Below are 25998 nucleotides of genomic sequence, written 5' to 3' on the forward strand. Positions count from 1 at the left end.
GGCAGAGGAGGTGGAGGGAGGTGGAGGGACTGTTGACAGAAGCTGTTTCTAAGAAACTCATCTCTTGTTTTCTGTTGATACAGTCTGTGATGGAAGAAGAGTCCTAAGGGACAAACTTAGGGAACAAAATATAAAATACGAAGCAGGGGAGTGATTCCTTGCAGGGTGATACTCACGCATCATTCAACAGCTGTGGATAGAACTCCTCTGTGCCAGGGCGGTAATAGGACCTCCCGTGGGGTTTCCTCAGTGATAAACCTATCCGAGTGCTAAAAAGATTATTAATAATTAAGTAACTGTTTCCTTGCCCCGCTCCTACCCCTTGTCAAATGACTCCAAAATCTAATTTCTTTTCCTTCTGATGAACAGAAAAAGGAAAGTTAATCTTGAAGCTCCCTGCACCATCCTCAAACCAGTTTATAGCTCATTCCTGTTTCAACAGTCCTAGGAACTGGCAGAAAGAGTGGGTGCAGGGGATCTAGCCATGAGGCGTTAGCCGTGAATGAGATAATGGTCTAGTTAAGTGTGATGTTTTAATTAATGAACCCCGAGACTAACACTGCTTTAAAACAAAACTGTGCATAAAAAAAATCTCACATTCTGAAGGCACCATAGAGACGTTTGGTGATTAGAATGAGGAAAGGAGGAGAGGGGATGGAATCTCTGGAGGGCTAAGAGGCAGGAGTGGAGTGAGGCAGTGGTTCCCTTAGTAGGCAGAGACAAGAGGAGGCAGGGGCTAAGGAAGAGGAAGGCTTGACCTTCTCTCAGCTGTAACTGCAGGGCAGGTCGCAGCTCAGCACAAATTCTGAATTTCTGGCATGACTTCCTCTGGTTAAAACGTTTTCTGACAATGAGATGTGAAGTGGGACCATGCTCTCTTGGTTAATTAACATGTAGCTGTGATGCCTTCCCTGTGACAGGTATGCCTTGCTGGTATCAGGCTCCGCCAGCCCTCTAGGGGAGAGAAGTAACTCTTGGAGGCAGGCCTAAGCTCTCTATTTCTCAGCCAGGAGAGAAAAGCACTGATGCATACACTGCAAGCCCCAGATGAGCAGTCACACTGAATACCACTCCCCCTACCCCCTCACCTACCTCAGATCTTCCCTTATACCCACCCCATACACCTGCACCATGGGACAGAGAGCAGCTCCCCAAACGGCACCCTGGATCGATCAAGCCCAGAGCTTGGGAAGTTTTCTAGATCTATACCTATGAAAGATAATCCGCCGATAGAAAACCAAGGGTTTTACCACTTCAGGAAACAGAGAAATAGAGGGAAAAAATAGATAGGAAAAGTACTACACTAGACAGTAAAAGAAAAAAATGACCATGGAAATGAACTTCCTATTAGAGGCCTGACTCAGGGCCTTTGTGACAGTTGGTATCTGCTCCTAAGCCTCCCAGTTTAAAAAACTGACAGGAGTTCAACAGGTAAATTTGACCTAGAGTTGAAGGAAGACATTATTCAAATTCCCAAAAGACAATGGCTTCCAGGGACACGTGGGGGGTTTCTGTTACTCCGTAGTTTGAACCTATACATCTTACAGTACAGGGGATATGATAGAACTCTCTTAGGTTTGAATAAACCCTCAGGTTCTATTTCTACCCCTCAAAACAACAGCCAGGCCAGTCTTTTTCACAATTCTCATGCTCATCTTGGCTGATCCTGGTGTGTTTTCTTTGCTTTGATTTTCACATGTACCATCTCCTGCAGCTAAGCTTCTGTGTTAACCTCCTGTCATTGTCTCTTTCATGGGCGTTCCAGTAAGCCACACCTCCTGAGACTCGTGCGCTTGTACAGTCTTCTCCTCTTGAGGCTGGGCTGGCCCTGTGCCTGTTTCAAGCAACGCATACAATGTGGTGAAAAGTATTTCTGGGATTCCCAAGTTCAGGCACCAAGATCTAGAAGCTTCTCCTCTTGTACTTGGGGGAAGCTGGCCACATTGTAAGAAGTTCGACTATCCTGAGACTGTCATGATGACAGAAAGCCCGAGCCAGCCAGGTGGAGATAACACGGAAAGAGAGATGCCTGGCCAGCTGTTACCTGATATGCCATCATGTAAGTAAAAAGGTCATCTTGGATGGCCCAGCTCATAGATGCCATGTACAGCAGAGGTGAGTCATTCCTGCCAAGTCCTGCCCAATTGCAGAATTGTGGGTAAATGAATAACTGCTATTGCTTTAAGCCACTGTGTTTTGGGATGAGTTGTTACATAGCCATTGAAAACCAAAACATCTCTCTCCACCAAGTCATTTCCATCACCTCCTTCAAGACGGAGGCCAAATCACCTACGGTGGAAACGTACCTGACAAACTTAATACAGCTCATCTTATTTTAGAATTTGATAGAGTTTGGATTATGCAGTTCTATGCCTGCTTTTGGTCAGTTTCATAGGTTTACCTATCCCTAAAATTAATAATGACAATGGCTAATGCTGAGCATCACGGATCAGGCACTATGGTTGGGAATACTATTATTCCTATTTTACAGAGGAGGAAACTGAGGCATTGAGAGGTTAAGCACCTTATCCAAAGGTGGTTCTGTATAAGTACCCTTCCCAATGTCCTTGTCCCTCTATTGCTTTAGTGATATGCACTCTGAACTTGAAGTGCTAAAAAGGAAGCTGATGTGGAGACAACAGCATGGCATCTGCTTTGCAGGCAAGAAGATGAAGGAAGAAGGAAAGAGATTAAACTAAGGGATGCAGAAATTGTAGTCCATCAGCTGGGCGCATTGGCTCATGCCTGTAAATCCAGCACTTTGGGAGGCCAAGGCAGGCAGATCACGAGATCAGGAGTTCCAGACCAGGCTGACCAACATGGCGAAACCCTGTCTCTATTAAAATTACAAAAATTAGCCAGACGTGGTGGTGCGTGCCTGTAATCCCAGCTACTCAGGAGGCTGAGGCAGGAGAATCGCTTGAACCCGGGAGGTGGAGGCTGCAGTGAGCCAAGATCGCACCATTGCACTCCAACCTGGGCGACAGAGCAAGACTATATCTCAAAAAAGAAAACGAAAAAAAGAAAGAAATTGTAGTACATCAGTGATGAGTACTGGAGCAGTAAGGTCATATAGGCTTGAGGGAATTGACTGGGCTGATTTTGTCATTTGTGGGTTTGGGATGAGATTCATATGAAGAGTGGCTCTACTTTGATTGGGATGCATGTGAGATGATCTGCTGCTTTTTATTTAGTTTTCGTAATATGCTTTCATTTGTACTAACTTGGGTGGGGTTCTCTCCATTGTCATGAAAAGATCTCTGACTAGGATCACCTCCAAAATGTCCTATCTAGATGACCAGAGGAGATGGCCATAAAATAAGACATTATAAAATATGTTTACTGGATATGCAGCTTTCTACCCAGTGAAACAGGTTTCCTGACAGATTTTATGTTAGGAGAGAAATGAAAGACTATGCCAGGAAACATGAAGTTCTTAGGAAATAATCTGGTTATAAACATATTTCCTTAATAGGATACAATTTGATTCTAACTCTCATTACCTTTTGACAAGAATAGTAAGACACTGATTGTTTAGTCAGTGATTCGTGAAGCTTTCGCAAATGTTCACAGCCCACTGGGGTACATAGAGCAGATGCTAACATCCATCCTCATTTTACTGACGGGACTGAACTAAAGGGCTTGGAGACTGCCCGAGACCACATGCGCAGTAAGTCAGAAGCTGGTGGGATCTTCGGGTTCCTGGATCAGTGCTCTCTCTACCACTGAGCATTATTCCATGCTGTCTTTTTCACTCATGTGGAGGTCAAGGAGATTTCTTTCTGACCGTACATATCTTCAGCTTCCATTAAAGCCTCTCTGTAGTACTAAGTGTTTTGAAGATAGACGTCGTTATTATATCATGGTCAGTTGGGGAGCTCTTCAAAATATAATGCTGATCGTGAAAAATATAATGCTCGTCATAAAGTCATTTGCCTGCAGATGTTTCCCTCTATGACCAAAAGTTTCAGTGCTCTGAGGGGCATTCTAAGTTTGAAACATTTTATGCAACCCACTTCTACCAACTTTATGAAGATTACTGGAACCTCCATTCTTACCACAAAGGTGGCCCTATAATCAAACTTTTTGACCTTCCTAACTGTGGCATAGCATTCAAATGGGACAACAGGGGAATCTTTATTCACTTCCTGTGGATATTATGAAACATTCTTTTGTAAGCCACAACTACCTTTTGCTCATAAAGTGGCAAGGTCAGTGTATTCCGTATACTGCCATCATTCCCCCGCCAAACCAAGAAGGCTATTCAATTTTTGTATTATTTTGAAATGGTTCAACTTCATAATCCTAATCTTGTGGTCTTTTATTAGTCGTACAAAGATGTTTTCAGCCCTGTAACAAGGAGGGGATCCGTTTAAGGAAGGAACTGTTATCATCCTTGCTTCAAAGTTAAACTATAAACTAAATTCCTCCCATGGTTAACCTGGCCTGTGCCCACGACTGAGCAAGGATAGCCAGCCTTTGAGGCTAGAAGCAAGATGGAGTTGGCCATGCTAGAGTTCTCTCGTTGTCATCATCTTTGCAAGGGCGGTTTCAATTCCATTTACAACTATTTTTAGCCATAAAGGAAAGCATTACTCCTGGAGCTAAGAGGCTAAAGGGACTGTGCTAGTCCTCTTGTGCTAGTCCTAACCTCTGCACAGTTGGCGTTTGAGGCCAGATAACTCTGTTGCAGGGACTCTTCTGTGCAATGCAGGATGTCAAGCAGCATCTCTGGCCCTACCCAGTAGATGCCAGTAGCACTCCCCATTCCCATCAACACACACACCAGTGTGAAAATGTCCCCTGGGGAGCAAATCTCTCCAGGTTGATATCTGCTGTGGTCAATACACGGAGCAAAAGGTCTGCAGGGAGCTTTCCTCTGCCATCTCCGTCTCTTGCAGGGCTTTCATGGAACTCTCTGCCAATCACTGAATCTTGGTTTACTTACAGTAATTCTATTCATGTAGCGTCCCAAAATAAAATATATTGAGCATTCACCAGATGACAGACTTTTTAGTGAGGACTTTCTACACATTGTTTCATTTAATCCTGACAATACCCTGAGTACAATTGTGAATGATCCCTCATTTCACTTTTTATTTTTATTTATTTTTAATTATTATTATTATTTTTTGAGACGAGTTTCGCTCTTGTTGCCCAGGCGGGAGTACAATGGCGCGATCTTGGCTCTCCACCCCGCGGGTTCAAGCGATTCTCCTGCCTCAGTCTCCTGAGTAGCTGGGATTACAGCCATGCACCACCATGCTTGGTTAATTTTTTCTATTTTTAGTAGAGGCGAGGTTTCACCATATTGGTCAGGCTGGTCTCAGACTCCCAACCTCAGGTGATCCACCGGCCTTGGCCTCCCAAAGTGCTGGGATTACAGGTGTGAACTACTGTGCCCAGCCTATTTATTTTTGAGACAAAATCTCGCTCTTGCTCTGTTGCCCAGGCTGGAGTGCAATGGCATGATCTCAGTTCACTGCAGCCTCTGCCTCCTGGGTTCAAGCAATTCTCCTGCCTCAGCCTCCCGAGTAGCTGGGATTACAGCTGTGTGCCATCACACCCAGCTAATTTTTGTAATTTTGGTAGAGACAGGGTTTCACCATGTTGGCCAGGCTGGTCTCAAAATCCTGACCTCAAGTGATCCACACTCGTCAGCCTCCCAAAGTGCTGGGATACAGGCATGAGCCACCGCGCCCAGCCGACCTCCCATTTTAAAAGGAGGAAACAGGCTTGGCAAGGTGAGGTGACTTGCCCTTGATCACCTAGAGAGTTGTTGGCAGAGCTAGGAATGCAGAGGCGGTGTCCAGAGCCACCCCTTGACCACAGAATGCCACTGTCCCTTTTCTGCAGACAGTGAAATGGTTAAGTTAGGATTCATAACAATCGGGCAAAACCAAAACAGACTTAGTGGGTTTCATGGGTTCTAAAAACTCTTTTAAGTCTGTGTCTGTCTCCTTTCACTGCAATGTTTTTATAAACACCAGGGGAGCAATAATCATTTGAGCAGTTAAATGGATTTAGGATGGTAAAAATCTATATTTTTTCAGTCTTGAAATTATATCGAATCATTTGCCATTCTCACTGGACTATGGCTCTCCAGCCCCTGCAGCTACCCCGCTTCTCTCCTGCTGCTCCTCAAGCCCCATTATCTGCACTTATAGTTTCCTTTTAATTTTCTAAACAAGATTGCATTTTATATTTCAGATATTACTCTAAGGAACAATATTGAGGAACTTCACGGGCAAAATACTAAGAAGGAAATCAAGTGAATCAGGAAGAGAAGAAAGAGAGTGGAAAAAGAAAACTGAAAATAAAAATATTTTCTAGACCCCTTGAAATAAAGCTTGAAAAACCACAGTGCTTTGCAAAATATCACATTCAATTGCTAGCTAAAAAAAAAAAAAACAAGATTCACTGGAAGTGCCATTGGGACAGCAGAGCAGCAGAGGGTGAGGAGGTTCTGTAAGGTCTCTGGCTGGTCTTGTAAACCACACCCCAGGGTGGGGCCAGGGTTTTTAGGCTCAGGCCTCTCTGATATGGTAGGCAGGTATGAAGAGAATCTTTTCAACTTTTTTTAACCATTAATCTTTCTCAATGCAGCAGGAGACCATGGGGGTCCTGGGTCTGGGGCTCTGCTTTTCTTCTGAAGCTGAGCCAGGTTCAGTATCAAGGAGTTGACATCAAGACACTAATTGTGAGGGAAAGGAAAGAACATCTTTAGGTAAGCCTACCTGCCCTGTGATTGCCTGTGATAGGGTTCAGGACACAATGGCCCCAAATTGGAGAAAATGGCAGAAGCAGGAAGGTCTCTCTCACCTTACCCTTGCCCTTCTCCCTTGAATCTTGATGAAGATACGAAATAAGGTTTGCCAAATTACCTGCTCTATTTATGACCTCCCTTGAAGCAGGTCATAAAGCCTTCATTCCCGAGATGCCCAACCCATACCCAGACCAAAGAAGCCTCCTTATTTCTGAAGACACAGGGACACAAAGAAGAATCTGAACAAACAGGCCTTACTACGCTTTCCCCAGTTAATTACCATGAGACATGGCCTTTTTCCATTCATACTTCTCCACAACCATCCACTTCTTCAACGACCTACACACAAAAAATACACAGGTTTAGTCCTTTCTTTGGGTCTTCATTCCTGAAGGCTGCTGTGCCACAGAAAATGTTAATGCTTTTCTCTTGTTATCTGTCTTTTGTTATAAATGCCTCAGTCACTAACCTAAGATGGAAAAGAAAAATATTTCTTTTTCTACTCCTAAGATCCACCCAGTGTGTTGCAGACCAAACCCAAAGCAATCCTGTTATCTGGGAGTTCATCTGTAATCTTCATTAGAACTAACATAGGAAATAGATAGATGTGAGTTGCTTACAGAATAAGATTAGAATAGGAAATCACATTTAAAATTTAAAAGCAATGGCTCTAAATGTGAGTTAACTCTAAATTAGAGTTAACAACGGCTCTAACCACGGTTCTCCGTATTCTTTTTCAAAACCAGGGCTCTGGTCCAGATCTTGTATTGCTTGAAGAAGATCCTAGGTACTACTTTTCCTGAAAGAAAGACATGGTCCTAAAGCCCTTCCAATCCACCTTTGTTCTTCTCTTACCTCATAAAATAGTGAGCATGAAATTATTTGAGGAAAAGCATTTAAGAATTTTTTTTTTTTTTTTTAGAGACAAGGTCTTGCTCTGTCACCCAGATTGGAGTGTAGTGGTGCGATCTCAGCTCACTGCAGCCTCAAACTCCTGGGCTCAAGCAATCCTCCCACCTCAGCCTCTTGAATAGTTGGGACTGCAGGCATGCCCCACCATGCCTGGCCAATTTTTAAATTTTTTTTGTAGAGACAAAGTCTCCCTATGTTTCCCAGGCTTGTCTTGAACTCCTGGGCTTAAGTGATCCTCCCACTTCAGCCTCCCAAAGTGCTAGGATTACAGGCATGAACCACCATGCCTGGCTGGGTATAAGAATGTCAATATGCTTAGGTGCAGATAGAGTTTAGTGTTTTTTCAAATGACAGATTGCAATCCTTTAAAGGTTAATAAAATCAATTTGGTAGGTTGCAAACAGCACTTTAAAAACAAAACAAATAAACAAACACACTAGAATCTGATGGTAGATTTGTCTTGTCTAAAGCCCTGTAGCGTGAGGCATATCCAGGAAAGGTCAACCCCGAGTCCCATCTGGAGGGGCATCCTCTCTAGGTCACCATTTGTCACAGTCAGTTTTAGGGGCTTGAGGAAATTTGATTTCCATTTCAGAAACTCACTAATCTAGTTGTGACCAACTCTTTTCCTACCAATCTAACCAAATTTGCTTATAAACAATCACACTGAGACCACAGCCTTCTTCCCCAGCATAGGTGCAGACGAAATAAAGAAGTTTAGAGCAGTTTTTTCTAATGTGGGCTCTCTTATAAAAGCCTGCTATGGTCAAATATTTGAGAGACACTCCCTACTATTATCTTCTCTTATAGATTCCCAGCCTATAAAAGAAGCCTATAAAAGAAGAGACCTATTTAACTATGTTTAACCTGTTATGTCCGAAACTTATTTGATTGTGGAGTAACCTCTCTTAACAATTCTACTACCCTAGCCTGAGCCCTTAGCCTGATAGCTACTCCCTTTTGGGCTGAATGCAGCTGCCTGCCTCTTAGCTTTGTGACTATTGTCACACAACATATGATCTTCCCTAAGCAGCCCATACCAGGTCCTCACCAATTTCTTGATGGAGTAGGAAGTAAGGTTTGCCAATTTACCTACTCTACAATTTGGGGACTTTAACCACTGCAGGCCCAATCATCACTCTCACTTCTTAGCTTTTATTTAAAGAGTAAGTTTATATTCTAAGTTGATTTCTACCACTGCTGTTTATGGAATTAAGTTGAATCCATTGGTGGTCAGCAGATCACTCTGGGTGAAGTCTGTTGGTTGCTTTTTACAGTATTTTATGTTCCTTCTCCTGTTGCTTCGTGTGGGTGCTGTGCTGTGAAGCGTGACAGAGCACCTGCCTGTGTGTTCACAGCGCCGTGAACTCAACCTTTCAGCCACTTTCTTTTTTTTTTCATGTTTAAATATGAGATAAGCTACGTTGGCCAGGGCATGTGGACTCTCCATGGAGTTTGCTAACGAACCAAATTTATATATCGTTGCAAAATAGTCAACACTCCAGTCTGTTAGAAACAGGTGCCAAGAGAGGAAATGTTTAATATTTTCCACGTGGCATGGGCTCTGTCAGACAATGTTTCCAACCAGAGTCTGTTTACGCAGTTAAATGATAGGTTCAGAGTCTTCCTTTTGCCTCAGGAGTCTGTCTGGTGGCTGGCTCGCAGCCAGCTTCTACACAATCCCCTCTCTCTGACCCTGCATCTTCAATGCCGCCATGCTGCTGAGCCGGCCGCTGCTTCTCGGTGAAAACCTAGTTCTAGCTCCCTCCAGAGTCAACTGGTTTGGCTATTTGAAAGCCGCTCTTTCAGCGAACCCTTGTCATTTCAGAAATGAACCCTGCTTTCCAGCACCTGGGCTGGACAGGGTTCTCCTGGCTTGCTAACTGCAGCAGCTGTTTTCTGTCCCCAGTAAGAGCCAGGGTGACATACCTACCCGCCCAGAGCCACCCTCGGCAGGAGACTCAGGGAGAAGTGCCCCCAGGGCCAAAGTAAGTAGTGCTATGGCCCAGACTTCCTCTTAGCCCATCCTGCTTCTTCCTCATTCCCTACTTCTCATTCTCTCTGTTTTAATTTCTACTTATTACTATTTTCTTCCCACATCTTCAAACAGCTCCCACCAAGGAAATAATGTCAGATGTGTTGCTTTTTTAACTGATGGGTTCTAATCATCATGTTACCAAATTCTGCACATCCCTGCCAAGTAAGGCTTGGCTCTCTAAAGGTTTAGTTTGTTCATTCTATCAATAAATATTGCCTCTAACTATCTACTAAATAGTTCCAGACTCTGTGTACCAGACACAATCCTCGCCCTTGTGCTAATAAGGAAGACAGATAATATGTGCTAATAAGGAAGACAGATAATAAACAAGCAAAACATATAATAAAGCAGTGACGGTGGGTTGGGGACAGGGGTGGGGCTAAGATTCTAGATGGGGTGGCCAGGGAAGGGGAAGGCCTCTCTGACAAAATGGTATCTGCAAGACCCTTAAAGAAGAGCCGGAGAGAGATATGTGGGGGAAGCACACTCCAGGTGATGGATTTCAGGACATATTTTCCCAAAGTATGAACCTTGGAATTAAAGAAAACAGCAGAAGCAGAAAAGTCACTCTCACCTTCCCCTCTTCTCGCCTGAAACAGGTCAAATGAAACCTAGGAAGGATTTTTCTGACTTTGCCCTGAAGCAGGTCATAAGACCCTTATTCAAGAGGTACCCTCCCTATACGCAGAGGAAAGGTACATCCTTATCTCTGAAGACCCAGGGACACAGAGAAAAATGTGAGCAAAGAACCATTGCTAAGTTTCCCCCAGGTTATTAGCATTAGATCATATTCCCTTTGTCCAATCATACTTCTCCATCAAACTGAGTATAAAAAATACACAGGTTTACCTGTTTCTTTGGGTCTTCATTTTCTTCTGAAGTCTCCCACGCCGTGTAAAACTTATATTACATACATTTTTATACTTTTCTCTTATTCATCTGTCTTCTATTATGGGGCCTCAGCTGTGAAGCTAAGATGGGAAGAAAAGATATTTATTTTCCTCTACATAGGTCTAGGGTCCAGCCTCTGCCAAGGTCCTGGGGTGGGAATACGCCTGAGAAGATTAGTGTGGAGGGGGTAGCAGGCTGCTGTGATGATTAAATGTACATGCCATGCCTGGCATATAGACAGCACTTAATAAGTGGTAGCTATAATTATGAGTCACTCATAAGTTGTTTATGGTTTGATTCATAGAAACAGGTGCATAATTGTCTGATCGGGTAGGCCCAAATCTGTTTCTTGGCTTCAAGAGGAGTGTTCAAGGCTGGGCACAGTGGCTCATGCCTGTAATCCCAGCACTTTGGGACACCAAGGTGGGTGGATCACCAGAGGTCAGGAGTTCACCATATGTGGCCAAAATGGTGAAAGCCTGTCTCTTTTAAAAATACAAAAATTAGTGATGCATGGTGGTGTGCACCTGTAGTCCCAGCTACTCGAGAGGCTGAGGCAGGAGCATTGCTTGAACCCAGGAGGCAGAGGTTTCAGTGAGCCAAGATCACACCACTGCACTCCAGCCTGGGCCACAGAGTGACACTCTGTCTCAAATAAGAAAAAAAAAAAAAAAAAAAAGAGAAGAGTTTTCAGCATGATCCCCGCATCCATCCCATCAACATTCCTAGTTTTTCTCCATCGGAAAGGTAATGAGGCCATTGCCCAAGCAAAAAAATACATTGATGAGAGGATTTCCTTTACCTACCTTGGGGCAGTCATTCTCAAAATGTGGTCCCTTAGGCATCAGCATCAGCGTCACCTGGGAGCTTGTTAGAAATGCAGATTCTCAAGCTGTACCCAGATCTACAGAATCAGAAACTCTGGAATGGGGCTCGGCTATCAGTGTTTAAAACACTGGGTGATTCTGATGTGTGCTAAACTTTAAGAACCACTGCCTAGAGTTTCTCTGTTCTCAAAGGCAGGGGTAGGTTTCATTAGGTCACTCAGTCATTTCCCTTGCCCTCTATGGAGCAGTTACTGAAACGCCAGGGGTTTGGTCTAGGTCCTGTTGCTCGCTGCACAGAAAGCCAATCTACTGAGAATTTCCAGGGAAGAAGGCTTTATTCAGGTGCTGTAGCCAAGGAGAATGGAAGATCAGTTTCAAATCTGTCTCCTCAGCTGACTAAAATTCACAGCCTATATAGCAGGGAAGAAATGTAACTAAGAGTGAGAAAACAGGAATGAGGGAGGGGATAAGGAAGAAGAGCTGATCCACAGGCAGCAGCTGGTCACAGTCATGATGGGCGAGGGGTCTGATGTTTCCCAGATGTGGTGAATGGGTAAGTTTCCGTTCCTTACCTCTATCTGAGAGGCCTAATGGCTGGTGTCCTGAGAAAAGAACTCAGGGTAGACAAATGTAAGCTTCTCAGGTTTTAAGATTGGGAGGGTCCATTTCTGTGTTTATTCAAAAGAAACCATAAACATAAGTTCTATGGAAGCAGTGGGCCCATTTGAAAACCATGTAATGAGAAGGACACTTTGTTCTTGTTGCTGTTATTTTAAGTTTCCCGAGATGCTCTGTGGTTCTGTATGGCTGTTACTCACCAGGATCTCTAGAGACAGCCCATCTCCCTCCCTCAACTGATGTCACCAAATTCTGAATGAAAACAACTCCAGGTAGGCTCTGAGACCCGCCCAGAGGATTTCCTCTATCCTGGTTACTTCCTCCAGCATTTGCAAAAATGGCACTGACCACCTTGGATAACTATTTTAATTGTTGTTATTATGGAATTTAAACAACAACAACAAACAACAAACTTTCAAAACCAGCTTCAGATTTTCAGACAAAACTTAGCATTCATTCCTTTCTCTGTCCCAGGATGATGTTATCTTGCTGTGTTATGTGAATCAGATAGAGCATGATGCTCCAGGAACCAGGGCCACTTCCAGTAACCTTTCCAGCATTGAGAGGCCAAGTGGCCTAACTTTTCCATAGGAAATGGTGCAGTTGACTTACAAAACAACCCTGCTGGTCCTGCATTGGAATGACTAGGGGAAGAGTAGTCTGGGGACAGAATGGAAAGGAGGGGTCTCTGGAAATCTGATTTATTGCTCCTTAGTTCAAACTCTTCTGGTAATTACTGTTGGTCTAAGCTGGCATTCTCAAAATTATCCCAAAATGTAATTACCTGGGGTTCTGTTTAAAATGTCAATTTTTGGGACTCCAAAACAAGTGCTTCTAATGCAAGTGGTCCTTCACATTTTCGGAAATATAGGAAAGATATGGCCTACATTTCTTAACTTCATAGAAAAAGGTTCTTCATGATGCAGGGGCTGCTACCTCTCTAGAACAATCTCTTACCAGTCTCCTTTTGCCATTTAGAATAATACTTGTTCTTATTTTTTGGTAGTCTTTTACATACTTTTTTTTTATTTTTTGTTTTTGTTTTTGTTTTTTGTTTTGAGACGGAGTCTCGCTGTGTCGCCCAGACTGGAGTGCAGTGGCGCGATCTCGGCTCACTGCAAGCTCCGCCTCCCAGGTTCCCGCCATTCTCCCGCCTCAGCCTCCGAGTAGCTGGGACTACAGGCGCCTGCCACCGCGCCCGGCTAGTTTTTTGTATTTTTTTAGTAGAGACGGGGTTTCACCGTGTTAGCCAGGAGGGTCTCGATCTCCTGACCTCGTGATCCACCCGCCTCGGCCTCCCAAAGTGCTGGGATTACAGCCTTGAGCCACCGCGCCCGGCCTATTTTATTTTACTTTAAGCTCTGGGATACATGTGCAGAATGTGCAGGTTTGTTACATAGGTATGTATGTGCCATGGTGGTTTGCTGCACCTATCAACCTGTCATCTAGGTTTTAAGCCCCAGGTGCATTAGATATTTTTCCTAATGTTCTTCTTCACCTTGCCTCCCATCACCCAACAGGCCCTCCCTGTGTGTTGTTCCCCTTCCTGTGTCCATGTGTTCTCTTTGTTCAACTCCCACTTATGAGTGAGAACATGCAGTGTTTGGTTTTCTGTTCCTGTGCTAGCTTGCTGAGGATGATAGCTTCCAGCTTCATCCATGTCCCTGCAAAGGACATGATCTCATTCTTTTTTATGGCTGTATAGTATTCCATGGTGGATATGTACCACATTTTCTTTATCCAGTCTATCATTGATGGACACTTGGGTTGGTTCCATGTCTTTGCTATTGTAAATAGTGTTGCAATAAATAAATGTGTGCATGTGTCTTTATAGTAGAATGATTATATTCCTTTGGGTATATACCCAGTAATGGGATTGCTGGGTCAAATGGTATTTCTGGTTCTCGATCCTTGAGGAATAACCACACTGTCTTCCACAATGGTTGAACTAATTTACATTCCCACCAAGAGTGTAAAAGTGTTCCTATTTCTCCAAATCCTTGCCAGCATCTGTCGTTTGCTGACTTTTTAATAATCACCATTCTGACTGGCATAAGTTGATATCTTATTGTGGTTTTGATTTGCATTTCTCTAATGATCAGTGATGATGAGCTTTTTTTCATATATTTGTTGGCCACATAAATGTCATCTTTTGAGAAGTGTCTGCTCATATCCTTTGCCCACTTTTTGATGGGGGCTTTTTTCTTGTAAATTTGTTTAAGTTCCTTGTAGATTCTGGATATTAGACCTTTTTCAGATAAGTAGATTGCAAAAATTTTCTCCCATTCTGTAAGTTACCTGTTCGCTCTATTTGCAAATGATATGATTCTATATTTAGAAAACCCCATCGTCTCAGCCCCAAAACTCCTTAAGCTGATAAGCAACTTAAGCAAAGTCTGAGGATTCAAAATCATTGTGCAAAAATCACAAGCGTTCCTATACACCAATAATAGACAAGCAGAGAGCTAAATCATGAATGAGCTCCCATTCACAATTGCTACAAAGAGAATCAAATACCTAGGAATACAGCTTACAAGGGATGTGAAGGACCTCTTCAAGGAGAACTACAAACCATTGCTCAAGGAAATAAGAGAAGACATAAACAAATGGAAAAACATTTTGTGCTCATGGATAGGAAGAATCAATATCATGAAAATGGCCATACTGCCCAAAGTAATTTATAGATTCAATGCTATTCCCATCAAATTATCATTGACATTCTTCACAGATTTAGAACAAAACTACTTAAAATTTCATATGGAACCAAAAAAGAACCCATATAACCAAGACAATCCGAAGCCAAAAAACCAAGCTGGAGGCATCATGCTACCTGACTTCAAACTATACTACAAGGCTACAGTAACCAAAACAGCATGGTACTGATACCAAAACAGACATATAGACCAATGGAACACAACAGAGACCTCAGAAATAACACTGCACATCTACCACCATCTGATCTTTGACAAACCTGATACACACACACACGTAGTTTCTTCTTAGAAATTTTATTAGAAACGTCTGCTAAAACTTATTTAAAATATTTTCAGCATCAATTTGATCATTTCTTAAAATTTAGGCTATTTATTTAGAGACAGGGTCTCACTCGGTCCCCAGGCTGGGTGCTGTGGTGTGATCATAGCTCACTGCAGCCTCAAACTCCTGGGCTAAAGCAATCGTCCTGCCTTAGCCTCCTGAGTAGTTGGGATTGTAGGCATGAGCCACTGATGTGTGTGTGTGCACGTGTATAGGTAGATAGATAAATAGATAGATAGATTATTTATACAGAGAAACGTTGCCATTCTCATTCCTCATCCTCTGTGTTAGCTTGATTTTTCACTGTTTTGTCATCAGTGATCTACAATTTCACAGTGATGCACTTTGGTGTTGGGTATTTTTTGTCCTTGATGCTTGGCTCGGGGTAGACACTCACTCTGTTCTGGGAAATTTGTTTGATAATTTTATTTCCCCTGTTTTCCCTTTCTAGAACTCCTTGTCATTCAAATATTGGACTTCCTCAACTGATTTGATTTTTGGATTTTATCTTTTCTCTCTTTATTTCTCTCTCTCTCTTTCTCTCTCTCTCTCTCTCTCTCTCTCTCTCTCTCTCTCTTTCTCCTTTCTTGGAGACTTCATCTTCCAACTAGGGTTACCAGATAAAACACAGGATACCTAGGCAAATTTGAATTTCAGACAAACTAAGTCTTACATGGGACACACTTATACAAAAAAGTTATTTGTTATTTTTATAAAATTCAAATTAAATGGAGAGTCTTGAACTTTTATTTGCTAAATTTGACAACACTTCTTTTTTTTTTCTTCTTTTTTTGAGATGGATTCTCACTCTGTTGCCCAGGCTGGAGTGCAGTAGCACAATCTCAGCTCACTGCAACCTCCAGCTCCTGGGTTCAAGCAATTCTCTTGCCTCAGCTGCCCTAGTAGCTGGGATTACAGGTGCACACCACCATGCCTGGCTAATTTTTGTATTTTTAATAGAGACAGTTTTTCACCATGTTAGGCAGGCTGGTCTCAAACTCCGGACTTCAAGTGATCCACCCACTTTGGCCTCCCAAAGTGCTTGGATTATAGGCATGAGCCACCATCTTCTGGCCAGTTTGACAAAAACTGCTAACTTTACTATTGAATTGTTCCTTTATGTGGTCCCTTTTTTAATCTCCAAATCTCTCAATTGTTCTCCAAATGTTCCATTGTAGTAGCCTCTTTTGTTTCTTGAATACAGTACCTTCTCTTTTCTCTCTAGAGAGACTGAGGGCTTTTAAGAAGCTTCCTTCTGGCTGGGAGTGGTGGCTTACACCTCTAACACCGGTACTTGGGAGACTGAGGCAGGTGGATAGCTTGAGCTCAGGAGCTCCAGGATCAGCCTGAGCAACATAGCAAAATAAATAAATAAAAGCTTCCTTCTGCTGCCACTTTCTCTGTCTCTCTCTCTCTTTCTTTTTTTTTTTTGTCTCTGCCTTTCATGTTAGATTTCCTCACATGTCTGGTGGTCCTTGGTTGTCTGCTCATATTTAAGAGTGATGCACTAAATGGCTATTTGGGAGTTGTTCAAAGATGTAGGTGAAACCTGTTCATTGACTGGGCTCTATCACTATCAGTTTCACAGGGGCCTTCTGTCAATATCTTTAGGTATTCTCTCTTTAGCTGGTCAGGTTCCCCAAGAGAAAACCTCTAATTTCCCTCCTGGAAGGGATAAGCACAACCGTTAGCATTCTGGGAGGTAAAGTCTGGATGAAGACTAGGGCCAAGCAGTCTCACTTGTCTGTAACTAATATCCTAATCCCCATTTTCAGCATGGGATCCCTGCCTCAGTGTGCCTGGTGTCTCTGAGTTCGGAATCCCTCTGGCTCAACCTCTTTAGAGAGTCTTGTATAAAGAGGTAGTAGAGGTCCCTTCATCCTGTGTAAGGCAAGGAAGGCGACCTGGGAGACTATTCCTTATGTAGATTTTAAATTAATTTTCCTGTTTTTCCACTCCTCTTAGATTCCTCATTTTCAGAGGTACTTGATTCTTCCAGTTCCTGAACATTTCTGGAGGCAAACTTACATCCGGCTTGGGTTTTGGCTTTCTATGATCTGCTAAGTCAGTTACCACTTGTACATATGTTTTCAAACTTGCAAAATTTTGTTGGTGTTGCTTCCTCTCCTTTTTGTCCTTCAAGTTTATGCCTCTCGAATCATTTTACTGCCATTTTATCAGAATTTTGGGAAAGAACAGTAGCAAATACTTCTGTGCACTACATGAAGCTTAACCAGAGGTGGTGGCTGGTATTTCGTTTAGAAACTTGCATCCATTCAGCCAGGCGCAGTGGCTCAAGCCTGTAATCCCAGCACTTTGGGAGGCTGAGACGGGAGAATCACGAGGTCAGGAACTTGAGACCATCCTGGCTAATACGGTGAAACCCCGTCTCTACTAAAAAAAAATACAAAAAACTAGCTGGGTGAGGTGGCGGGCGCCTGTAGTCGCAGCTACTCGGGAGGCTGAGGCAGGAGAATGGCGTAAACCCGGGAGGCAGAGCTTGCAGTGAGCTGAGATCCAGCCACTGCACTCCAGCCTGGGTGACAGAGCGAGACTCTGTCTCAAAAAAAAAAAAAAAAAAAAAAAGAAACTTGCATCCATTCATAAGTAAGATTACTTTATAATCTTCTATTCTTTTAATATCTTTTATCAGGCTTTTGTATTAAAGTTTGCTGGCTCACAAAGTAGTTATCTTTTCATCCTTTTCTATGGCCTGGAGTAATTTAAATAACATGGAATTATCTGTGTTAAAGGTTAGATAAAACATGGCTGTGAAGTCATCCAGTCCCCTCGTCTTCCCCTTTCCCTTCTTCTTTCCCATCCCCTTCCCCTTTTCCTTTCCCTTCCCCCTTCCTTTTCCCTTTCTTTCCCTTCAAGACTGGGTCTCACTGTATAGCGCAGGCTGGAGTGCAGTGGCACAATCACGGCTCACTCGGATTTGACTTCCCGGACTCCAGTGATCCTCCTGCCTCAACCTCCTGAGTAGTTGGGACCATAGGTACACGCCACCGTGCCCAGCTAATTTTTGTGTTTTTTGTAGAGATGGGGTTTCACCATGTTGTCCAGGCTGGTCTCAAACTCCTGGGCTCAAGCGATCTGCTTGCCTTGGGCTCCCAAAGTACTGAGATTACTATCATGAGCCACCGCACCTGGCCTTCTTTTTTCAATGGTAGATTTTTTAGTTGCATTTCCAGTCTCTTCTATGATAATTGATCTGTTCAAGTTTTCCACATTTCCTTGTATTCATTTTGTTAATTCATATTTTGCTAGAAAATCCTTCATTTTCATGAGGTTTTTATACTTGTTCCCCAAGTTTCTTATAGTAGTCTCTGATGATTCTGTTAGTCTTTATTTGAATTATATCTCCTTTCTCATTCTAATTCGTGCATATTTTTCTTCTCTTACTCCTTCTTCTTATCAGGCTCTTGAGGAATTTATCTATCTTATTAGTCTTTTTGAAGAGCCACATTTTGATTTATACTTTCTTTCTATATATTTTTTTGGTTTGCTTTCTATGTAAGTTTTTATCTTTGTTAATTTCCTTTTCCTTTTAGTTATTGCTCTTTTACTAGTATCTTAAGATGAATATTTAGTTTCTTTATTTCTCATCTTTCTTCCTAAAAAAATGTAAAGCTATAAACGTTCCTCTGAGTAAGCCTCTACTGTGGCTTGGTTTGGTATAAGTTATTCTTTTCTTTGCTTTAATAGTTTGTAATTTTCCTTTAAATTTTCTCTTTGATCCACCTGCTATCTAGTAGCACATTTTTCAATTTCCATGTCATTGAGAATCTTTAAGTTATATTATTTGTATCTCAATTCATTGAATTATGATCAGGTAATCTGTTAGATCTCACTTTTTAAAAATGTATTTTCTTTATGATCAAATACAGAATTTTTTTCTTTTCTTTTTAGTGTTTTTTTTTTCTTTTTAGTGTTTTTTTTTTCTTTTTAGTGTTTCATAAACACAGCGAAATATGATACTCTCTATTTGAGGGATATAATGTCTACATATAGCCATTAAGTCAATATTATTGTTTATCTATTAGACCTATTCACTCATGAGAGAATATTCTGAAGTCCCTCACCTTCACTGTACAGTTTTGTTGGGTTGTTGTTGCATTTCTGATTGTTTTTGCTTTAGGTTTGGCTTCTATATTGTTTGGTACCTAAAGGTTTTTCACTGTTATATTTTCTTTAATGATAGTATTACTTATATTATCATTACATAATAACGCCTTGTAGTGCTTTTCTTCTAAAATTCCACTATGCATTAACATTTCTACGTCTTTCTTTTTGTTTGCATTTGCCTACTCTTTGATTTTTCAGCCTTTTTTATTACTATATTTTAATTATGTTCCTTATATAAATAGGTTTTGCTTTTTTAATCCAGTGGAATAGTTTGTCTTTTAAAGAAAGAATTTAGTCTTCACATTTTGTGTGTGACTGATACAGTACTTGATTTTATTTCTTCCAACTTATTATTTTTTTTTTTTTAACTGAGACAAAGTCTCACTCTGTCACCCAGGCTGGAGTGCAGTAGCATGATCTCGGCTCACTGCAACCTCCACCTCCTGAGTTCAAGAAATTCTCCTGCCTCAGCCTCCCAAGTAGCTAGGATTACAGGCATGCACCACCACACCTGGCTAATTTCGTATTTTCAGTAGAGATGGGGTTTCACCATGTTGCCCAGTCTGGTCTCGAACTCCTGAGCTCAAGTGATACACCGGCCTCGGCCTCCCAAAGTGCTGGGATTACAGGTGGGAGCCACCGTGCCCAGCCCAACCTACATTTTCTGTAATTTATTTTTAGTGTTTTTTTCTTTCTTTCCCTTATATTAGTTTGCCTGAACAAATCACTCTTTCCTGGTTGCTTTCTGATACATACTTCTCTACCAGCATTTGAAAACAAGACACTATTATCCTCACCAATACTCATCTTTTACCCCACTGAGATGCTTCCGCTTCCTCGTGATCCCTTCACTTTAACAAGATGAGAGCTTTAGGATCATTTTACTTTCTCTCTCCTCCCCTCGTTAGACCCTTAGAATCTTATTTCTCCCTCTCCTTCCACCCACCAAAAGTTGCTATTTTCTCACTGAAGCTCCTATACGCACCCCTCCCCAACTCAGACACTCCTCTCCAAGCTTTAGTTTGCTGGGAGTGTGTTCTGCTTTTCCAACTGATTCTCCTGTCTCTGGCTGCTGGCCCATTTTAAATGGGGTGTTATTTTTTTATGGGCTCATAGGTCTCAGGGTGTGGCAGCTTATGTGTTCTAAGTGGTGGGAGCCCCACTCAGGGTGTGGCAGCTTATGTGTTCTAAGTGGTGGGAGCCCCACTCAGGGTGTGGCAGCTTATGTGTTCTAAGTGGTGGGAGCCCCACAGGTGGCAGAAGGTCCCCACAGACTGAATTGTAGAAGCTGCCAGCACCCTGCTAGTCACCTGCAGGAAACCTCCCAAACTTCTCACACTGCCCTAGCTTCCAGGTGGAGGACTCAGTCTCCCATTCAGCTCCTCCTTGGCCCCTTCAGCTAGGAAAACCCAGCACAGTCACACTAGGCTTGTGTTGACATTAGCCCTGACAGCCCCTCTCCACTTAGGATTGACTGCCTTCCCTTCTTCACCTTTGACATTATTCTCTAGGCACCTGCCCAGCCCACTGGAAGAAGGAAGCTTACAATTCTGTCTGCTTGGAACCCACCAAAGCCTGAGACCTCACTGGCACCCAGCCATCCACAGGAGTTAGCAGCTGTTTGAGTCCAGAGAGGAAGAACTTTTGGAGTGGGGGGTGGGAAAGATAGAAATTGCATCCAAATTATCACATTCCCAGAACCCTCTTTTGGCCCTGTAAATTATTTCCATAGCCATTGATCATTCAACAGCCTGGATGAAAAGAGTAGAGTTGGAATGAATAGCTACAGTCCTGGTTAACACCAGCTTGAATACAAGCTCATTCCACTCCCAAGTTTCAGGCTGGCCTATCTGGGAGACAAATGCCAACTACTGTGGTCCTACACATTTTTAGCACCAGTGCATGCAGAGATAAGAGAGAGTTACTACACTTTCACTATGAAAAAAAGCAATCGAAATGGCTTGGAGTAAAAATGTAAGTCTTTCCTAACCCTACTTTACCTGATAAGATATCCACCTGCATTGAGGAATCACTGCCAGTTTCCCCTCAGAAGGTGTAAAAATCAGGCTAGTTCTGGGAAGGAAGCTTGCGTGAGCAAATTATTAACCTAAATGGAATTAGGTTTCTGTTTCAATGAAGATTCCCATTAAGGCTGAAAGCAACACAGCGACTGCAGTGCAGCCATAACCACCCGCTGCCTGTGGGAAGATGTTCTTGAATTACACCTGGCTGTGCACCCCATTATCAATTCACAAAAGGTAGTAACTTGAGGTGGACCTTTGTGGTCACCATGTCCTTTAGCTGATGCCACAAAGGAATCCTGGCTTGGATGCAATCAATACTCTGAACATACATTACTCATGTATCAGCACATGACAAGAGGGTGACAGTGATTAATAAACTAATTATAACATGCTCTTTTCATCCCATAGTATGTGTCTTATTGAATATTCTTGTATTTTTATGTTTAGTTGCAATGGAAAGGGTATGGCAACTTTATTTTATTCAAACTGTGTCCATCAAGAAGGACAAATCCAGGTGTGTGTGTGGTTTTGTTTTTTTTTTTTTTTTTTGAGACGGAGTTTCGCTGCTCTTGCCCAGGCTAGAGTGCAATTGCTCGATCTTGGCTCACTGCAACCTTCGCCTCCTTGGTACAAGCAATTCTCCTGCCTCTCAGTCTCCTGAGTAGCTAGGATTATAAGTGTGCACTACCACACCTGGCTAATTTTTTTGTATTTTTAGTAGAGATGGGGTTTCACAGTGTTGGCCAGGCTGGTCTTGAACTCCTGACATCAGGTGATCCACCCACCTAGGCCTCCCAGAGTGTTGGGATTATAGGCATGAGCCACCATGCCCAGCCAAATCCGTGTTTTTATATCCCTGGGGCAGGCGTTGCCAGGGCCTGCCATACTGGGGCAAGCAGCTATTCCAGAGTCTTGGTCCTGTTTACCTATTTCAAGTCTGATGAAAATGTCAATTCTCCTCTTTTAAAAGACTTAGGAAAGAGGTCACACACTGGCAGCCTGTGAGCTGCTGCAGCCCTCAGATTTGTTTTGTATGAGCAGCAGGTTTTTTCATTGTGTGTGTGTGTGTGTGTGGTGTGTGTGTGTGTGTGTTTTAAATGAATTCACTGCCAGTCTTCAAAACAGCCCTCAGATTTGTTTTATATGAGCAGCAGGTTTTCTCATTGTCTGTGTGTGTGTGTGTGTGTGTGTTTAATGAATTCACAGTCAGTCTTAAAAACTCAGAAAATCTAACAGAAAAGTCTGGACTTCTAGTTTTTCTTGAAAAAAAGAAAAGATTGTCTGGCTACCCTAGGCCCAAATTCCCTCATGCTGACAAGTAGCAGGACTGAACAGCGACTATTCCTGCTCTTCCACTGGCCCCAGGCCCAGCACTTTTCTATTCTACACCCAGCAGCTTCTTTCCCTTTTATCACCTGGCTAGCTGCTGACTTGAGAGTACCATCAGGCAGAAATAGTCACCAGAAGACCACAGTTCCAGTCCCCACTGCACTGGGAAACCCTGGGCACCTACCATCACAATTTTCAGCCCTTCTTGCATATCAGGAAACTGGGAGCAGGGTGCTGAAGTGGCTTGCCCGAGGGCATTAGCCCAGTGTTCTTTCCAAAGCACCAGCGATGAGCAACCTAAATGCAGACAAAAGTGCTTCTGTTGCTCAGAGAAAAGGTAGGACACCGAGAGCTGAAGGGGTAGGGAGGAGGGTGCGGTGCAGGATGACTACCTCACTTGCCAAATGTGTCTGAAAGGACAATCTCCATTCTCTTCCTGTTTCCTCTATAGACAAATAATGTTCACCACTCCACTTCCTTGTTCCTCCACACCTGCTACTTTGGATTCAGAAGAGAAGTTCCAAGAATCCCTGAGTCCACAGCCTGACTCTGGTTTGCAGAACCTGTGTCCAGACCAGCCAGATGTGAATACAAAGGAAAGTGACACATCCTGGATCTCAACCCACTTCGTTGGGAAGTCTTCCTGATAAATTTAGAGATAACCCAAAGCCCTGGGGACTTCCTCTTGATTTGAATCTGCTCTACATCTGCTCCCTAGCCCCCACCCACAGCAGATGAAAACATCAACTCTGCAGAATTAATGGATATGGGAATCACCTGGGGACTTCTCGTTAAACTGCAAATCATGATTCAGAGGGTCTGGGGAGGGACCTGAGACTCTGCACTTCTAACAAGCTCGACCGGAGCTGGAGAACCTTCCGTCACTCCACCAATGCTCACCATCACTGCCATTCTCGCTCTTCTTTCTCGGGCCCTTGCCCGTTTTCTCCACCGTATCCTTCTTTTATCCTATTCTTTTCCTCTTTTCATCCTTCTTTTTTTCTTCCCAGCCATCTCACTATTCCTATATCCCTACTAACCCCCAAGACTCCTTCACTCAAAGATAAAGAAACTCCTGCCCTTTCTTCCTCCAGACACTCATCTCCCTCCCTCCTCTCCTCAGCTTTGTAGTGCCAGGAAAAGAAAGATCACCATTTAGTGACAATTTTGTGTGAAGCACTGTCCCAAGTGCATTACCCATATTGTTTAATTCTCACAACAACCCTGCAAAGTACACATTATTTCTGCCATTTTAGACATGAGAAAATTGAGACTTGGGATGGTTAAAGAAATCTTGTCCTTAACTAGGAAGTAGTGAGCTAAGATTAGAATTTAGATCCGTCTGAGACCAAAGTCTACAACTTTTATACTGCACCATGCTCATATAAGGTGAATAATCTAGAAAGCAGCTGGTAGGAGTGGCTTCAGCAAAAAGGAATGGAATACCACAAGCTTCACCCCATTTATGCATCCTGAACACTTCACTCCACTTTTGCTAAGTAGATGCCCTATGAGACAGCTTGACATACCAATAATGAGAGCTGTTTCAAGAATGCCCAGATTAAAATGATGGTTGGGACCTAAATAGCACAGTAGTAATATTAAAGCCCAGAATTGCCAATATGCTCAATTTTCAATATAACCTTTTATTATAAATTAAGATCCATAACTGTACACACAGAGTCTGTTACCAAAAAAGAAATTCCTTCCATTGGCCAATTATTCAACCACATGAAGTCTACCAAAGGACGGTGCCAAGCCTCCCATCAGTCCACACAGGATCCATCTTGGACGGATAGCCAGTTTCTTTCTCTGTCTCTAGTTTCTCTTCCTTGATTTCACCTCTAGGATCCCCTCACTCTCTTACTGTCCTTTGCCTTGTCCTCAAGATCCTACCAAGAGTCCTGGCTTCCCACCTGGGAGCATGTACCAGTTCTTCAAATCTTTGTGTGTTTCTGATACCTCAGACTACGGCATCTACAAGATAGACAAAGAGTTCTCTTGCTTATACTGGCCCTCTCCCTCCCTTGACTTTTATCCGATACACCAAAACAAAACAAAAAATTCCTTTTAAATTCTGTTAAAGATCCTGCAAGATGTGAAGGGAGGAGAAAAGGCAGGGGCTGCGTATGAGGAAAATTCCATCTTGACATACAAAAATATTAAAAATCTATATACTCAAAGGAGAAGTGAAGAATCAGACTTTTACGTGTGGAACAGACAGGGAAACTGGGAGCAATATGGTGTAGTCATCAGATGTGGATTCTAAATTCATCTCTGCTACTAACCAGCAGTGCAACCTTGGGTAAGCTGTGCATTTTTCTCAATACCAGTTTCTTCATCTTTAAAGTGTGGAGATTGGATTGAACAATTACTAAGATTCCTTTGATCTCTACCCTGCAGTGTCTTCTCTGGCACCTAAAATAAAATAAACCAGAAATTAATGAAAGAGTGAAAATAATATTGCTGTAACCAGAAACTTGGATACTTGATTGAGTCAGTGCATGAAAACAAGAAGGTAAAGAAACAATGATTAATAATGATAAATGAGTAATAATAAGAATAAAATACAAAAAAATTAAATAAAGACAAAAATGAACGAGCCTATAGTTTTGCTTTTTAAAAAGATGTTAAATTCCCTACCAAAGTGGCCATTCATTATCCATAGTTGTCAGTTACTGTAAAATACATTATTGGGACAATGTATATTCTATGCAGAAGTATATTGCCACTTAAAAACATTGTTTTCCAATAAAAGCACTGAGTTATAAGATCAACCAACATTTTTATTCTGAACTATGGTAGGTAGATAAGAAATAAAATTAGGTCAACATGAAAAATTTCCTTCATGGCAGGTTACGGAATTTAAAGTACGTGATATTTTCCCTCTTTGAAGTTGACATGTAATTATGTTTGCTTTATGCCAAGTTATCTGCCCCTAAATGTTCCAAACTGAAAAAGGGAAAACAAAGCCTGCCTGTAGCTGCCTCTTCCTTCATATACACACCAGGCCAAAAGACAGAATGGTTGGAGGCATGGTCTCTAAGTGTGTGATTTGGGGGAGGCCTACCCACCCTAAAAGTGTAAGGGCAAAAATGTATCTCTTTGTGTTTTGGAGCTGACTGGCTCAGTAAAACTTTGTAAGTCAGTCTGCACGTACACCACTTCCTCAGTCTTATAAGTGAGGACGTCCTCCTGCATCTGGCCCTTAGGAACCTGACCTCTCCTGATTGGTCATCACTTATTTTCTGGGAAGCAGCCTTCATTAGCCCAAACCCTTCCTGCAGAAGGATGCCCCAGCCTCTCTACTCAGGGGGTACCTTGGCCAGGAGAAACATTTTTGTGACGATGTTCTTCTCATTCTCTTCCTTCTGTAACCCCATCAGGTACCCATGGCCTCTATGCCAAAATCACAGGTGAAAAATATAT

The 25998-nt window shown here is 42.5% G+C and overlaps 1 long non-coding RNA gene across 5 annotated transcripts; it reads left to right on the forward strand.

The window, feature by feature from the left end:
- Positions 1-25998, forward strand: LOC117097153. 5 transcript variants are annotated; one of them, XR_004442835.1, is made up of 5 exons: positions 1-2115; positions 6211-6727; positions 12212-12324; positions 23021-24874; positions 24973-25998. It is a non-coding gene; the product is annotated as an uncharacterized LOC117097153 (long non-coding RNA). The 5 variants fall into 5 exon arrangements; XR_004442836.1 differs by having other exon boundaries at positions 6211-6455; positions 6607-6727; positions 23021-25013; XR_004442833.1 differs by having other exon boundaries at positions 23021-25013.

The sequence above is a fragment of the Trachypithecus francoisi genome, unplaced genomic scaffold (assembly GCF_009764315.1).
Source record: "Trachypithecus francoisi isolate TF-2019V2 unplaced genomic scaffold, Tfra_2.0 Lachesis_group15, whole genome shotgun sequence".
Taxonomy (NCBI): Eukaryota; Metazoa; Chordata; class Mammalia; order Primates; family Cercopithecidae; genus Trachypithecus; species Trachypithecus francoisi.